Source organism: Lissotriton helveticus, chromosome 3_2, assembly GCF_964261635.1.
Source record: "Lissotriton helveticus chromosome 3_2, aLisHel1.1, whole genome shotgun sequence".
NCBI lineage: Eukaryota > Metazoa > Chordata > Amphibia > Caudata > Salamandridae > Lissotriton > Lissotriton helveticus.
In genome coordinates, this window is record NC_136062.1 from 263,639,015 (window position 1) to 263,652,336 (window position 13,322).

Here is a 13,322-nt window from a genome sequence, read left to right on the forward strand (position 1 = left end):
AGTTCTGGGGTATGACTATCTGCTAATAACCCTCCTGACTTTACAGGCACAAGGATAATTGGGCTTCTCTAAGGAGGATCACAAACAGAGTCTGATTGAAGCGGTGGCGGTAGAGGGAGCCCAGGCGAACCACGTAACTGCGAACGCGAGAAAACGCAAGCCGCACCAGGCGCTACAGTGCTGCAGCTATAGCAAAAGTCTAGGATCACAGCAGGAGTGGCGTAGGAGTTGCCCTGCTGCAGTGTTTCGGCAAGCCGCGGATTCCGCGAATCGTAGCAGGACTATTATACAGAGGCTGCACACAGAGGCTGCAGCGTGGAGTCGTGGGATTTGCAGGAGGCTGCAAGGGGGCTATAGCGGTCCTTGCCAGGAGAGCGGAGTTCCTGTCTCAAGCCTCCCGATTCATCGAGTGTAGAGCTGCAGGGGACGGAATCTAGAACACCGTGGTCTTACCCTAAGCTAAAGCCTCAGCCTTAGGGCCGGTTCTGATCTGGTTCTGAACTGGGATGGTGCAGTGAGCTAAAAAACGGTGATGGATCAAGCCCTGATCTTTTGACTGGTTAGGAGTGTTCTGCTTAATTCAGATACCCTGTCCATCACCACCCCCTTTTCTGAATCGTTTTGGCCACTATAGGAGTGGAAGGGTATGCTCAGACATGAGTCCCTTGCTCACTGCACCATCAGGATTCAAGCAAGCCGGGCCGAAGACGGCTGTAATGCCAGAAACCGGTCCCCGGAAGCTTGTTTCCTTTCCAGTAAAGAATTGGCTTGGTAGTTTGGTCTGCCCTGTTCCCATGATGCACTGGGCCAGGGACAGACTAATTTGCATGTAGCCAGGTTCTGAACTGGGATGGTGCAGTGAGCTAAAAAACGGTGATGGATCAAGCCCTGATCTTTTGACTGGGTAGGAGTGTTCTGCTTAATTCAGATACTCTGTCCATCACCACCCCCTTTTCTGAATCGTTTTGGCCACTATAGGAGTGGAAGGGTATGCTCAGACATGAGTCCCTTGCTCACTGCACCATCAGGATTCAAGCAAGCCGGGCCGAAGACGGCTGTAATGCCAGAAACCGGTCCCCGGAAGCTTGTTTCCTTTCCAGTAAAGATTTGGCTTGGTAGTTTGGTCTGCCCTGTTCCTGTGATGCACTGGGCCAGGGACAGACTAATTTGCATGTAGCCAGGTTCTGAACTGGGATGGTGCAGTGAGCTAAAAACGGTGATGGATCAAGCCCTGATCTTTTGACTGGGTAGGAGTGTTCTGCTTAATTCAGATACTCTGTCCATCACCACCCCCTTTTCTGAATCGTTTTGGCCACTATAGGAGTGGAAGGGTATGCTCAGACATGAGTCCCTTGCTCACTGCACCATCAGGATTCAAGCAAGCCGGGCCGAAGACGGCTGTAATGCCAGAAACCGGTCCCCGGAAGCTTCTTTCCTTTCCAGTAAAGAATTGGCTTGGTAGTTTGGTCTGCCCTGTTCCCATGATGCACTGGGCCAGGGACAGACTAATTTGCATGTAGCCAGGTTCTGAACTGGGATGGTGCAGTGAGCTAAAAAACGGTGATGGATCAAGACCTGATCTTTTGACTGGGTAGGAATGTTCTGCTTAATTCAGATACTCTGTCCATCACCACCCCCTTTTCTGAATTGTTTTGGCCACTATAGGAGTGGAAGGGTATGCTCAGACATGAGTCCCTTGCTCACTTCAGCATCAGGATTCAAGCAAGCCGGGCCGAAGACGGCTGTAATGCCAGAAACCGGTCCCCGGAAGCTTGTTTCCTTTCCAGTAAAGAATTGGCTTGGTAGTTTGGTCTGCCCTGTTCCCATGATGCACTGGGCCAGGGACAGACTAATTTGCATGTAGCCAGGTTCTGAACTGGGATGGTGCAGTGAGCTAAAAAACGGTGATGGATCAAGCCCTGATCTTTTGACTGGGTAGGAGTGTTCTGCTTAATTCAGATACTCTGTCCATCACCACCCCCTTTTCTGAATCGTTTTGGCCACTATAGGAGTGGAAGGGTATGCTCAGACATGAGTCCCTTGCTCACTGCACCATCAGGATTCAAGCAAGCCGGGCCGAAGACGGCTGTAATGCCAGAAACCGGTCCCCGGAAGCTTGTTTCCTTTCCACTAAAGAATTGGCTTGGTAGTTTGGTCTGCCCTGTTCCCATGATGCACTGGGCCAGGGACAGAGTAATTTGCATGTAGCCAGGTTCTGAACTGGGATGGTGCAGTGAGCTAAAAAACGGTGATGGATCAAGACCTGATCTTTTGACTGGGTAGGAGTGTTCTGCTTAATTCAGATACTCTGCCCATCACCACCCCCTTTTCTGAATTGTTTTGGCCACTATAGGAGTGGAAGGGTATGCTCAGACATGAGTCCCTTGCTCACTTCAGCATCAGGATTCAAGCAAGCCGGGCCGAAGACGGCTGTAATGCCAGAAACCGGTCCCCGGAAGCTTGTTTCCTTTCCAGTAAAGAATTGGCTTGGTAGTTTGGTCTGCCCTGTTCCCATGATGAACTGGGCCAGGGACAGACTAATTTGCATGTAGCCAGGTTCTGAACTGGGATGGTGCAGTGAGCTAAAAAATGGTGATGGATCAAGCCCTGATCTTTTGACTGGGTAGGAGTGTTCTGCTTAATTCAGATACTCTGTCCATCACCACCCCCTTTTCTGAATCGTTTTGGCCACTATAGGAGTGGAAGGGTATGCTCAGACATGAGTCCCTTGCTCACTGCACCATCAGGATTCAAGCAAGCCGGGCCGAAGACGGCTGTAATGCCAGAAACCGGTCCCCGGAAGCTTGTTTCCTTTCCAGTAAAGAATTGGCTTGGTAGTTTGGTCTGCCCTTTTCCCATGATGCACTGGGCCAGGGACAGACTAATTTGCATGTAGCCAGGTTCTGAACTGGGATGGTGCAGTGAGCTAAAAAATGGTGATGGATCAAGCCCTGATCTTTTGACTGGGTAGGAGTGTTCTGCTTAATTCAGATACTCTGTCCATCACCACCCCCTTTTCTGAATCGTTTTGGCCACTATAGGAGTGGAAGGGTATGCTCAGACATGAGTCCCTTGCTCACTGCACCATCATGATTCAAGCAAGCCGGGCCAAAGACGGCTGTAATGCCAGAAACCGGTCCCCGGAAGCTTGTTTCCTTTCCAGTAAAGAATTGGCTTGGTAGTTTGGTCTGCCCTGTTCCCATGATGCACTGGGCCAGGGACAGACTAATTTGCATGTAGCCAGGTTCTGAACTGGGATGGTGCAGTGAGCTAAAAAACGGTGATGGATCAAGCCCTGATCTTTTGACTGGGTAGGAGTGTTCTGCTTAATTCAGATACTCTGTCCATCACCACCCCCTTTTCTGAATCGTTTTGGCCACTATAGGAGTGGAAGGGTATGCTCAGACATGAGTCCCTTGCTCACTGCACCATCAGGATTCAAGCAAGCCGGGCCGAAGACGGCTGTAATGCCAGAAACCGGTCCCCGGAAGCTTGTTTCCTTTCCAGTAAAGAATTTGCTTGGTAGTTTGGTCTGCCCTGTTCCCATTATGCACTGGGCCAGGGACAAACTAATTTGCATGTAGCCAGGTTCTGAACTGGGATGGTGCAGTGAGCTAAAAAACGGTGATGGATCAAGCCCTGATCTTTTGACTGGGTAGGAGTGTTCTGCTTAATTCAGATACTCTGTCCATCACCACCCCCTTTTCTGAATCGTTTTGGCCACTATAGGAGTGGAAGGGTATGCTCAGACATGAGTCCCTTGCTCACTGCACCATCAGGATTCAAGCAAGCCGGGCCGAAGACGACTGTAATGCCAGAAACCGGTCCCCGGAAGCTTGTTTCCTTTCCAGTAAAGAATTGGCTTGGTAGTTTGGTCTGCCCTGTTCCCATGATGCACTGGGCTAGGGACAGACTAATTTGCATGTAGCCAGGTTCTGAACTGGGATGGCGCAGTGAGCTAAAAAACGGTGATGGATCAAGCCCTGATCTTTTGACTGGGTAGGAGTGTTCTGCTTAATTCAGATACTCTGTCCATCACCACCCCCTTTTCTGAATCGTTTTGGCCACTATAGGAGTGGAAGGGTATGCTCAGACATGAGTCCCTTGCTCACTGCACCATCAGGATTCAAGCAAGCCGGGCAGAAGACGGCTGTAATGCCAGAAACCGGTCCCCGGAAGCTTGTTTCCTTTCCCGTAAAGAATTGGCTTGGTAGTTTGGTCTGCCCTGTTCCCATGATGCACTGGGCCAGGGACAGACTAATTTGCATGTAGCCAGGTTCTGAACTGGGATGGTGCAGTGAGCTAAAAAAACGGTGATGGATCAAGCCCTGATCTTTTGACTGGGTAGGAGTGTTCTGCTTAATTCAGATACTCTGTCCATCACCACCCCCTTTTCTGAATCTGGTTTGGGCACCAGGCACCAGGCACCAGGCACCAGTTAAGCCCAGCAAGTAACCTTTGCATCCCCAGGTGAAGCACGAACTGTACTGTATATTTCAAGAGCATTTCAGCGGCGTAAGTCTCTGCCCTATGCGCAAGATGACTTCTAAAAAATTACGCTCTGGTCGTGTACTTACCTCATCTCCTAGCTGTGTAAGGAAATTGAGGAGATCATATAGTGGAACAAAAAATTTACAACATCTTTGCTATAAATCTCAATCTCAATCAACTATCACGGGTTTCTTTCGGAAAGATCCCCTGACCGTTTCTGCTGAGGCAATTTTGGGACAAGATAGCATGCATTCCAAGTTTGCCTTAGTAACATCGCCCCCCCTGTTTACAGGGGAAGCTCAGGGAAACCTTTATGGTTCCACGGGGAGTTCGAAAATGTCCCAAGAAGGGGAAGGGGCCAGATAAGATCAGGCACGGAAGATTAACCAATTAGCTCTTTATTAGATATATCTTCAAGGACAAACTTGGTTCCTGGCCCTTGTGGTAACGATCCAATCCAATGGTTTCAACAGTCACAACATAGCCCATACACCCCTTCGAATCCATCAAAAATGGAGTCTCCCGCTGTTGGTATACCTGTCGTTTCGGACGCTGATCTGCATGCAGTCATGGGTTCGGATCATCCTCTTAACCAGCAGAATCAGGAATCCTCTACATTGAGCAGAAAAAAATCATTCAGCAAGATCAAGGAAAGTAAATATGTTGCCATTATGGAGGGGAACATCGGCAAGAGACCCAGTGTAGAGGGTGTGTTTGGGGACCTTGTAGGAACTAGGGAGGATGCCGGGAAGGATATTGTTGCAATTGTGGAAAAGGCTTCATTTAGTGGAGAACCCAACTTAAGGGAAGACTTTACACTCCCAGACATTGACACTGATGTTCAAATAAGGGGGTGGAGAGCCATTAACATACACCCTGCGAAGAACTCTGTGAAGAGCGGGTATCCAATGAGCAGTCCGATGGAGAAGAACATTTGCACCGTAAACTCCCCCCCTAGGCGCCTCTCAATGCCCCTATTATATTGTAGTACAAGTCCCCTGAATGGTAACTTTGTGGAGTCCGTCTATGATGCTCATGATGTTCATGATGTATTTTTGCCTTGTTCACAACCAAAGTTGAGCAACGAGAGGGATGTAGTGCCTTCGGAATTCTTTGTATGCATTGAAAGACTTTTAAGTTCTATTTTGTCTTTGTTGGAGAAATCTGTTTTTAGTTCAGATCATATGCTGGAAATGATCTCCGTAATGCTGTTTGAAATACAAAAAGTAAATAAATTAGGCACCATTATTCCCCCCTCCATTATACCTACACGATTGGACGAACAAATCGATGTTAGTCCCCCCTCATCTGCACCCTGCGTAGAACACAGAGACGTGTCTGTTCAAGCAGGTACACCTCTCTTCTCACTGTCCCCAATAGAAGCTTCCTGCAACCTTGAAAATGAAGAACTAGGTTTAAGCTTACTCTTTGAGGAAGCTGCAGTGGGCCCTTTCCTGGGACATGTCCCACTAAAACTGTACCCTTTATTTATCAAGGGGAAAAGGGGGGGCGACAAAGCCATTAAGGAAGCAGAGAATATTGAGTGTCATGCTGGGCAAAAAGGCGTGGGAGTGATAGAGGGGGAGGTCCAAAATTCATTTGCCCCTCAGGCCCAACCTCCAAACCCCCTGGTGGACTTGGGAACGAAAGTAGTAAAGAGGGGTGGGCTCTTAATAAACTGCAAAGGAGAAAACAGGAATAAGAAACAAAAAAGGAGAAGACGATTACCTAAAAGAAAAAGGTCAAAGTTACACTTCCCACAGATCCCAGATAGCCAGAGTGCTGCTCAGACTGCAACGGAGGAGGGTGGTTGTCAACTATTCACTGGAGAAGGTGCACCCAGGAACCCAGTTGAAGTACTTCCGTCTCCTAATGGGAGAGTTGGGGCTACTGATCAGTAGCGGCATCATCAAGTTTTCCGCTGCAGTCTCCTTTAGTACCTCATTCTCTTCTGCTTAGTGAGGGGGATGATTCCTTGGGGAGGAGAAATATATTGGGAGGTGGAGACCCTACATTCCAAATATGGTCCACAGTTCGGGGGGTTGAACCAGATGGTAAACTAGAAGTGGGGTCTCTCACACAGATCGAGTCCAACGCGAAGGAACAGGTGGTTAATAATGGTGATAAGGTGCCTCTATGGATTCCACAAAGAAATGCGGTAAAGAAAGTAAATACGGTGCAGACCGCTTCATCGCCCATAGTGGATTTCATCTGGCTATTTGAGTCTGAATTTGTTCCGATAAATAGAGGACTCCTTCTTAAAATCTTTTCTGAAATAGAGGCATTGCAGTTGTTAGAAAGCAGGGATATTTTAAATGTGAGTATTATCCAGCACGAGAAGGTTTCCTTTTCTAGAGTCACCTTTTGTTCCCTGTTAGTGGCCAACTTAGCCATACAGAACAGCGAGCAATTTTTTAAACGAGGGTTAGATATAACTTCTGTAGCAAATTTTGAGGATTATTCTACTAGGTGTAGTACAATCCCACGCCCTCAAGATCTGAGGCCGGGTAATCCCGTGGTGTAGAACGCCATGGGCCCCGACTTCGAGTCTCCTATGGGCAACGCTAAAAATATTATGGTTTCATTAACTAAAAAGGGCCGTTCAATAAACTTGGTGCCTGATTCTGTAGTTGCATGTCATCCCCCTAATAAAGAAGATGACTTAGCCCAGTGGAGTTGGGTAGCAAAAACCCTGAATACCAACCATCCAGAGGTAGAAAGAAGTGCTCCTCTGAGGTAGCATGGGGGGGCTACTTCTGTCCCGGAACATGGCTGGTCTGGGGCACGATGAAGAAAAATTGAATTATTTAAAATCTTTAAACCCTCTGATTATATGCCTACAAGAGACTTGGGCGTGCAAAGATCTCGATTGTAATGGGTTTTTTACTCTCTCTTGTTACGCTAAGCACTCTGAAAGGGGACATGCTAGTGGGGGGATTGCCATTTTGCTTAAGAACAGTATTAATTGGTATCAGAAAGTTTTTTATCAACCGTCTAATCTTGTATTTGCCTGAAGTTGGCATGCCTGGGAGAGTCTGATAGGTCTTCCTTCTCCCTGGTGGCAAATCTCTATATCCCCCCAGGTAAAAATTATGACCATCTGTTGAGTTCACTTTTTTTATATAACAATGAGATAGCCACCATGGAAGAATGCCCTCTAGTGATATTAGTTGGAGATCTAAATGCAAAAATTTCTAATTCGTCACAGGTATTATATGCTAACCCAGATAAGGAAGAAATTTGGCACATTCCCGAGTCGTTTTTACCGGATAAAATAAAAACGGACAAGCGGGGATTCCTCCTGCTCGATAGCATTAGAAGTACAGACTTGGTTATTCTAAATGGGAGGATACCAGTTGATAAAACAGCCCAATTTACCTTTCAGTCTTCCCGTACACAAAGCCTATTGGACTACGTAGCTATTTCGTATCAAATGTTTGGGGCTGGTGAAAATCTAGAGGTTATTCCATCAGTATGGAGTGATCACAGTGTAATATGCCTGACTTTGGCCTTTAACCTATCCGCACTGAATCAAGGGCACTTCTGCCAGGGCTCGATTGTTTTTAATAAATCTAATGGTCGTTCATTTTGGACACATAAAAATATCGTTGAGGTAGGCGCGATATGAAAAAAAGTCTTCCAGAACAGTATGGTTGCCCCTCCGCAAATACTATGCAATTCTTTGAGGCACAAATGAGGGAGATAAAAATTTTAAGCTCAGTACCCTCTGGCCGACGTAGAATAAATCAGAATCCCTCTCTCCTGAAGGCTTTAAATTACGAAATTAACAATTTAGTTCGGAAGCAAAATAAACAATTTTCTATATGTGTGCAACAGGAAATTAATCGCCTAAAGCGAGTCAGAGGCCGGTATAAAGTAAGAGCAAAGAGAGATGAGATGAATGCAAAATGGATAGGGTTGAGAGAAGCAGCGAGAGCTAAAGATACAAAAAAGTATTGGCACCTGATCGCAGAGTATTGTGACTCTAGACAGAGGGCACTCCCCATTCCGATCCCAGAAAGGGAGTGGGTGGACTACATTTCATTACTATATAAATCTAACAGCTCAGTCCCTTTTCAGATGCCTGTAATAGAGGAGGCTGTCTATGTTGAGTATGGTCCCCCGTCAAGGGTTGAAGTGATGGGTTATATAAAGAACGCTAGAACCTCCGGTGCTCAGGGACCGGATGGTATACCAATTATGCTAATTAAAAAGGATCCATCTGCATGGGGAGCCCTCTTGGTGACATATTCAACTACTGCTTTCAATCGATTAGTATTCCCTCATCTTGGAAGGGGAGCATTATAGTCCCGCTGTATAAAAAGGGCCCAAAAAGGTCACCTACTAGGTTCAGACAGATCACGCTGCTGGACGCTGCGGGCAAATTATTCGCAAAAAGCATACTTCAGCATGTGCAGCAATGGGTCTATGACCTGAACATCTTACCGCCAGAACAGGCTGGTTTTCGAAAGAACCACGGAACGCTGGATAATATCGCGGTCGTCCAGACCATTGTGGAGAAATATGCTTTCGCAAAAAATATGTCAGTTTAAACAGCTTTTATTGATTTCTCCACAGCGTTTGACAAAGTGGATTGTCAGACGCTGTGGAGAAAGCTCTCACTTCTTGGTATGCCATACCATCTTTTGGGCCTTATAATTGAATTACACACAGACACTTGGTGTCAAGTGATGATGGGTGGCTCGCAGGGGCTTTCCTGTAGGATTAATACACATAACGGTCTCAAGCAGGGTTGCTTGTTGGCCCCCCTTTTGTTTTCTCTTTATATTTTTGACCTCCCCGAGAAATTAAATTCAGTGAAGGGGGATGCTCCTAAAATTGGTACAATGTCCATTGGCTCCCTATTATATGCAGATGACGTTGCAATCTTTGATTTAACTCCCATTGGTTTGCAGCGTCGTCTGGATGTTTTAACTAAATATGCGGAGGACCATTGTTTGAAAATCAATATCGCTAAAGGCAAAATTTTAGTCTTTCGCAAGCAAGGTTTTCCAATAAAGAAAGGGTATAAGTGGCTGTTGGGGCACGAAGTTCTTGAATTGGTCAATACGTATCTGTATCTGGGGAAGGTTTTCTCAAAAAATGGGCGTGACTCAGAGCACATCAAAAGGTGCGTTGGCAAGGCCGCCTCCCAGGCCAGAGCTCTAAATATATTTTATAAGACCTGCGGGAGACGTCCTTTTAATCATGTTCTGTCAGTATTTAAGGTTAAAATCCCCCCGACATTAACTTATGCTGCAGAAGTTTTGGATAGGAATTACTGGCTCTCTTTCGATAAGGCTGAAGGCCGTTTTTTCCGTCAAATTTGTAATTTAAATTCCTTGGCTGTCCCACATGTTCTTCGTCTGGAACTCCATTTAGTTTCTTCTTATATTTTGTCCTTGGCAGCGGTTTTGAGGTGGGGGAACTCCCTTTTTTGGGGGGATGATGGCACCCTAAGGGCCGCCCTGAAGTTGGAAATTTTTGCAAAATTAAAAGATAAATCTGCTTTTTTTAGATTATTTGCTAATGCAAACCATTTATTTGGGCTTAATTTAAACTGTGATTTACCCATGCCAAAACCTGTATTGAAGTTATTTCTAAAGAAGTCAATAAGCACGATTAGTACGGCAAGAGATATGGCTTTAAGTCACCCTAAAGCCCGTAACGGGGTGATCTGTGCGAGTGCGATGGGGAGCAGACCCCAGCCCTATCTCTCATGGAATATCCCACACGGAATTAGAAGGCTAATACTACTCTTAAGAACTAACTTGTTGCTCCTGAGAGAAGTAACGGGCATTTGGGAAAACACTCCTAGAGAGGAGAGAATTTGTGAACTTTGTTGTTCCCAAATACAGGAACTTAATCATGTGTTATTTGTGTGCCCAGAACTTCGAAGGGCAAGGCGAATGTTTTTGAGACCTTTATTCATTAAATGTAATATTTGTTCTGCTCAGGAGGCACGATCTTTCGTGTTGTCCCCTCCAAATGGAATGACTTGTTATAGAATATTTCAATTTTTTAAAACATTCTTGGATATTTATTAGAATTGTATTTGTTATAAAGTTTGTCTTTTTTTACTGTATTGGTGTATTTTTGTGGACCTCAGTTGGAGTTCCGTAACAAATAAACTAATTGAATTGCGTCACGCACACAAACAAAAAGGGTCGCAGGGAAGGTGATGCATTGGTTCCTCGCACTCAGGGAAGGTGAATTGTTGGTTCCGTGCTCCAGGGGAGGTGATGCATCGATTCCTTACTGCTGCACAGGGGAGGTGATTCATCGGTTCCTTACCGGAGAGGTGATGCATTGGTTTCATCCTGCGTGGGGAGGGGATTCGTCAGTTTCTTACTGCGTCTCCCAATGATGCAACAGACTTGATGCCTTGATGTGATGAGACAATCTGGGACGATGTGTGGGTTCTTGCAGCCGCAAAGCAGGGCTTACGCCGGAATCAGTGCAGTGATCTCAGACTTCGCAGACCGGTGCATCGTGTGGTGATTTCTCGAACCGCAGGCAGGGGCTGCAACAATTTCTTCGGCAATGCGTCGGAAACAGGTGCATATGTGGCACGCTTCTTGAAGTTGCGTTACTTTTCCAGCTCCCAGTGGCAAACAGCCTCCAGAGGTCCAAAACAACAGCAGGAATCTCTTAGCAGGTCAGAACTCCCAGCAAGGAAGTTCATGGGAAATGTTGGTGAAGTCTTTGTGTCCCTGAGACTTCAGAACAGGTGGTAAGCTCAGTTTCAAGCCCTTGGAGATCTTCCACAAGCAGGGGACACAGCAAACAGCCAAGTTCCCTTTCTCTTTCCTTGCCAGAAGGTAGCCACTGCAGACCAACCCTAGACAGCCAACAGCACAGGGGCAGTAATCCTACTCAGTTTCTCCAGCTGTTCTCCTTGGCAAAGGTTCCTCTTAATTTCCAGAAGTGATCTATAAGACGTGGATCTGAGATCCTCTTTTTTATACAGTAAATCTCTTTTTCCCTGTGGCAGAGAAGCTCTTTGCCCAGCCAAAACCAGTTCTGTCCTCTCTGGTGCAGCTTCTTGGCAGGTAGTGGAGACAGCATTGTTCTTGGCAGACCAAGCCCATTCAGGTGTGGAAGAAATCTCCTCCCCGTACTCTGAATGCAGCCCAGGTCTATTCAGACCAGCCCTGCCTCACCTTGGAAAGGCAGGACACACCTCAACCCCCAAAGTGGCTCTCTGAACAGAATGCACACCCCCAGCCCCTGTCACTCCAAAGCCAGACAGTCAATACACAACCTAGCAGAGGCAAACTGGATGGTTAGGCAAGAAAATACCTACTTTATAAAAGTGGTATTTTCAAACCCAGAATATAAAAATCACCCTCTCAAACAAATGCATCTTAACATTCTGAGTTCAGGCATATCAAACTTTATTTTCCTATCATGTTCCCATGGGCAGTAATGCTCATCAGATGTTATGAGCAAACTCCACATTCCATCCTATGGGGACAGATAGCCATACAATAGTGAAAAAGGTTATTGGCAGTCTTTCACTATCAGGACATGCCACACACATCAGGGCATGTCCTACCTTTCACATACACTGCACCCTGCCCAAAGGGGTACCTTGGGCCTTCCGCAGGGTCAACTAACATATAAGAAAAGGGAAGGTTAGGGCTTGGTAAGTGGGTGCATTGGCCAAGTCGACATGGCAGTACCAGACTGCACACAGGCTCCGCAATGACAGGCCTGAGTTACATTTACAGGCTGCTTCTGTGGGTGGCACCATCAGTGCTGCAGGCCCACTAGCAGCATTTGATTTACAGGCTCTGGGCACACAAAGTGCCCTGTACTAGGGACTGACTAGTAAATCAACTATGCCTATCATGGAATCACCAATTCATAACAACAATTGACAAAGAGAGCACTTGCACTTTGGCACTGAACAGTAGTGGCAAAGTGCCCAAAGCATCTAGACCAACAAAACGAAGTCCAACACACAGCAAAATACCAGGAGGCAAAGGCAAAAATATAGGGGCAACCCACGCCGATTATGCCAGATCTAACACTCTGCATACTTCATACAACCATTGTGTGACAAGGCTGACATTTTGTCTCATGACACATATTGCAACACAATTACACAGGTCACCTGACCTACCATTCCTGGACATATAGGAAGAGGTCAGGTCCACTTCCAAAGTGATTTGCAGTGATACCTGATTGAGTTTTGACATATTGCCACCACTACTGGTGACATTCCACCTAATCCCCAGGGGCCTGCATTCCCTGTGGCCAGTATTCAGCCCACTGCTCCTCTGCAGGTGATTCTGGTCTGATCATAAATTAGTTAGGATCCTGCCATCTGGCTTTCAATCTGTACACCATGACACTCTGCTTTTTTTTGAGTGAGTGAGTGAGTGAGTGATGGTATTTCTAAAGCGCACTTATGCCGAGGCGTCTTGGCGCTGTGCAGGGTAACTGAGATTGCGCTGTCCTATGTCCTATTGTGTAAAAAGCCAAGTCTCGACCTCCTTCCTGAACCTCCTGTGTTCAGCAATTTGTCTTAGCTGCTGGGGTAATGTATTCCAGAGCCTCGAGGCTAGATGGGAGAAGCCCTTCCCGCCCCATCGTTGTTTTTTGATCTTAGAAACTATAGACAGCCCTTGCGAGGCGGATCTCAGGGGTCGGGTTGGCAGGTACCTCATGACTAGATGTTGAAGATCTGAGGCTCCTACACCAGCCAGGGCTTTATGCACCAAACAAAGCGCTTTGAAATCTAGCCGCCTCTGGACGGGGAGCCAATGTAGCTGCCTGATTGCCTGTGAGGTGGAATGGTATTTAGGCAGGAGAAGGAGCATACT

The 13,322-nt window shown here is 46.6% G+C and overlaps 1 protein-coding gene across 1 annotated transcript in view; it reads left to right on the forward strand.

Moving 5' to 3' along the window:
• The window catches only part of LIPC (lipase C, hepatic type), an 892,370-nt gene that overhangs the window by 313,358 nt on the left and 565,690 nt on the right, over window positions 1-13,322 (forward strand). The gene's annotated exons all lie outside the window — the stretch shown is intronic.